We start from the raw sequence: 4,466 nt of genomic DNA on the forward strand, positions 1-4,466 counted from the left end.
AAGGAAAAGCTAATTACTTGAATAAAAATGTATTGGAGAAGCTAAATTAGAAAACTCCCCAAAATCAGACACTGGGGCGACAATACCTGAATAACTCATGGCCACTGATTGCAAAGCAGGCTGAATGTCAACTTTGTGCTGACTGTAACTGATTTGAAAGACCTCTGCAATCAGCCTGTGCAAACTGCACTGTTTATTAGATGATGCATCCGTCAGGAGGCAATGTTATGCGTGGCTAGCACCTCTTAAATATAGCTGGCACCTGGAGCAGGTTCTGGGCTTTCAGCTGAAGAAAACTTGACCTGGGCAAATATGAGGGATGACACAACATTGAGAGGGCAGACTCTAGGCTTTCTCGATTAAATCATCCATGATAGTACCGAATGGTGGAGCAGGCTCAAGGGGCTGAATTGACTATTCATGGGGAGAAGATGTTTCCATTCAGAGGAGAGGCTAGGGTCTGAGGGCACAGCCTCAAAGTAAAGGGACAGCCCTTTAGAACTGAGATAAAGACGAATTTCTTTAGCCAGGATATGATGAATCTGTGAAATTTATTGCCACAGAAGGCTGTGGAGGCCAAGTCACTGAGTATTTAAGACAGATAGGTTCTTGATGGGTAAGGGGATCAAAGGTTTTGGGGAAAAGATGGGAGAATGGAGTTGAGAAACATACCTGTCATAATGAAATGGTGGAGCAGACACAATGGGCTGAATGGTCTAATTCTGCCCCTATATCTTATCGTCTTATGAACTTCTGCCTTTAATCCTGTTGTTGTTCTTTCTTCAGCCTTCCAACATTCAAAGTCTGATGATCCACAACATTTGTTTCCTCTCTTCAGGATCTTTTCCCACCATTCTGGATGAAACAAAATCCCGACCCCTTGCCAATTTTCTTTTTGTGTTGTCCCAACGATGTTAGGGGGTTTTGGACTTTAAACATAAAGAAAAGATGTGGTTAGCATGTGTAGATATAAAATAAAAACAAGAGCTCCTGTACAGAGGACAAACCAAAACTAAAAGCTAGAACTTGTGTAACATCCCAATGACATCACAATTAAATCATGTGACTGGCTCTTAAAGAAATCAAGGAACTACTTAAATTCTTTGGCAGTTGGTTGGTTAGGCAGGTGAGGAGTCTGTTATTGCTGTAATGTCTGGTTAGAGGGAGGTAGATTTCAGTTAATTTGAATGTGTGTTCTACCTTGTGAAATGTTAGATGTTAACTTTGTTAACAACTTATGCACTTGCATAGGTTGACAATTTACTGGAAGGAGATCAGACGTTTGAATGGACCTACCATATATTAAGCTGATCTTTCGCTAACCCTAGCTGTGACTGTAACATTATATTCTGTACCTTCTCCTTTCCTTCCCTAATATACTCTATGAGTGGTATGCTTTGTCTGTATAGCGCGCAAGAAACAGTACTTCTTACTGTATCCCAATACATGTGACAATAATAAATCAAATCAAATCAGAAAAAGCCTAATTAGAGTTGGCAGGGGCACAATATAAGACTAATTGAAGCTGGCAGGGGCACAATATTGATTATAAAATAGTGATTAGCTGGTGGAAGCTGGACAGTGAGGCCAATAAATTTTGGTTGATGCGGAGAGAATATGCATTCCCAACAGAACCATGAGGATAGAGTTATAAATTAAAGTATGTGAACAGAACAAAATAAAGCAGTTTTGAACAAGCCCACTGTGCTGCCGCTCTGAGAGTCAACTGGGTAATACCGTTTCTGTGAATTGTTGCTCAAGTCCTGTGTGTGTGATTGATTGTTACAATAAAGCTTTGTTATACCAATTGGGATTGCCAGGCTGTGTCACTAACTGTACAGTGGTGCTGGTGCTACACAAGGCTGCACAGGAGACTGAAGATGGGAGTCCACGTGTTGGAGAACCAGAAAGATTTTGAAATGGCGCTGAAGGAGGCAGGATGTAAACTGGTGGTTATTGACTTCTCCGCAAAATGGTGTGGGCCTTGCCAAACAATCAAGCCGCGGTTCCACGAACTGGCGGAGAAAATCTCCAGTGTAATTTTCTGTGAGGTCGATGTGGATGACGCCTCGGAGCTTGCTGAACAGTGTAAAATAAATTGCTTGCCAACGTTCCATTTCTACAAGAATGGAGAGTTGTTGTTGGATTTTTCCGGAGCCAATCGAACGACACTGGAAGACAAAATTAAAGAGCTGCAGTAGTGGCCATTAATCTGTTTTCAAACCAAAAATAAATCAGCAATTAAAAAAAACAGTTATCTAGGACTGACTGTCTCTGACAAACTCTGTGGATCTGTTGGCTAAGATCAAGGCCGAGATCAGGTGCAGTTCTTTCTCTTGTCAGCTTGAATGTTGTGTTTCTCTTGTGGAGACCATGAATTGGATTCAATTTGAGTTGTTTTATTTTGGAGCAATAAATAAAATCGATGAAAGTTTACCCTGTCTATTCTGTGCATTGGTTTTGTGATTTCAAGAATGGAGTAAATTTTCTTTTTAAAACTCTAAAATTTTGAGGGGAAGTTTCCAGCTAAGTGGCCATTCAGCATATTGTCTCACCCACTTTTATGGAAGACATCAATTGTCTGTCTATATGTGGTTCAGTTTTCTATGTATAATGTTAATAATAATCCAATATGTATATGAGGCATTATTGAGCTTCCGATTGTCCCAGGGTCATCACACTTCACAATCTAGTGCGATGACAAGACACAATGATTTAGTCACAGCTCTTATTTGACCTTTGATCTCTAGACTAGACTAAATCACAAAAGCGACATCAAATTAACAACATGGAGACAAGAAAATGCACTCAGCTTGTCTCAATTTCTCCTAGCCTTTCTGTTACCATGGTTATACGTTTCACTAAATCTCTTCCAATCATGTTATTACTATAAACACAGTGATCTGACCAACATCTCCTCAACATGTAAGGCATGGATGAATGAGCTTCATCCACTCCTTCAGCTCCTTGTTCTTTCATCCATGGTCAGCAGATACAATTTTAACTCATCATGTGCTGATCCCACAAGCAAAGAGGTATACAAGTAGTGCAGACTTGTATTACCATATCATGCAAGCAAACAAAGCAGCTTTGTTTACATGAAATATATGACCGAATGGAATACCGCTTCATCAGAGATTCATCAACTTCGATTACCTTTTATACCACAAGACCAATAACATTGCCATCACTGTGTACAAACATCTCACACAATCTAGCTGGCCAAAGTTCAGTGGTAAGATTCCACACCCAACATGATGATGATGCATCTATTAAGTCATTGAGGAAATTGCTCATGAGAGATTCCTCAAGAGTACTTTAAGTTACTCTTTGGCATAGGGTACACTAGCAAAGAGGTTATGTTTATCTTTTATTAATCTTGCTGGCTAGGCTTTAGCTATAAAATTGTGTCCAATGCTGGATACCCCACTCCAGAAAAATGTCTCAGTTTTAGATCAGATGCAGAGAGTATTTATTGTAATGGTACAAGCGATACTAGGCTCAGTTTGTGACAGATTTTAGTTGTGATTAGCCCCTTGGAGAAGAGAAGGTTAAGAGTGGATTCGATTAAATGGTTCAAATTTTCTTTGGTACAGTAAGTAATGAGAAACTGTTTCCACTACCAGCAAGGTCAGTAACCAAATAATAAGACAAGCAGCAAAACTCAGAGGGGAGAAGAGAATTTGTTTTTACACATTGGGGATCTGGAAATCGTTACCTGAAAGGGCAGTGAAAGCAGATTTTAAAAGACCTCCAAAGGGAATTGTAAGAAGAGAAAAGAATTGTAGGGCAATGGGGAAAGTGACAGGGAATATAGCCCCCTAATGTGCTGTAAGGTTCTATGGCCTGAACTTTCAGGATGGAGGCTCAGAAGCTGTCACCCAAAAGGTTGGCAGGGAGTACATCCCTGAAGATTCTGGCAGTCTGATTCCATATTACACTCTTAACGAGCATTGATTGGATTAAAGCTGGACCTCTGCCTCTCATGCAGGAGGAAATTCTGCCTTGGAGAGTTGCAAGTTAATCAGATTGGTGGCAGCTTTTCAGTCCCTCCGAGGAACTTCTTCAGCCAGAGGGCAGTGAATCTTGGGAATTCAATGGCAGTGGAGGCCAGGCCATTGAGTGTATTTAAGAAGATGTAGATAGGTTTTTGATTGAAAAGGGAATCAAATGTTATGGAGGGTTGAGAAACATGCCCAATTTTGCAGTGTAAACATTTGGATAGCACCTGTATTTGACATTGTCTGCAGCGGTCCATAGGACCTTAAGATATAGGAGCAGAATTAGGCCATTTTGCCCATCGAGAATACTCTGCCATTCGATCATGACTAATGTCTCTCAACCCTCCATAACATTTGATCCCCTTATTGATCAAAAACCTATCTACATCTGTCTTAAATACACTTAATGGCCTGGCTTCCACAGCCAATGAATTTCACAGATTCATTGGCTGAAGATGTTCCTCG

At 40.5% G+C, this 4,466-nt stretch overlaps 1 pseudogene; it reads left to right on the plus strand.

Annotated features, from left to right (window-relative positions):
- The first annotated feature begins 1,880 nt into the window (after positions 1-1,880).
- Positions 1,881-2,201, plus strand: LOC145354087 (thioredoxin pseudogene; annotated as a pseudogene).
- The last annotated feature ends 2,265 nt before the right edge of the window (positions 2,202-4,466 follow it).

Source organism: Carcharhinus amblyrhynchos, chromosome 16 (assembly GCF_965287045.1).
Source record: "Carcharhinus amblyrhynchos chromosome 16, sCarAmb.v2.hapA, whole genome shotgun sequence".
NCBI classification, from domain to species: Eukaryota; Metazoa; Chordata; class Chondrichthyes; order Carcharhiniformes; family Carcharhinidae; genus Carcharhinus; species Carcharhinus amblyrhynchos.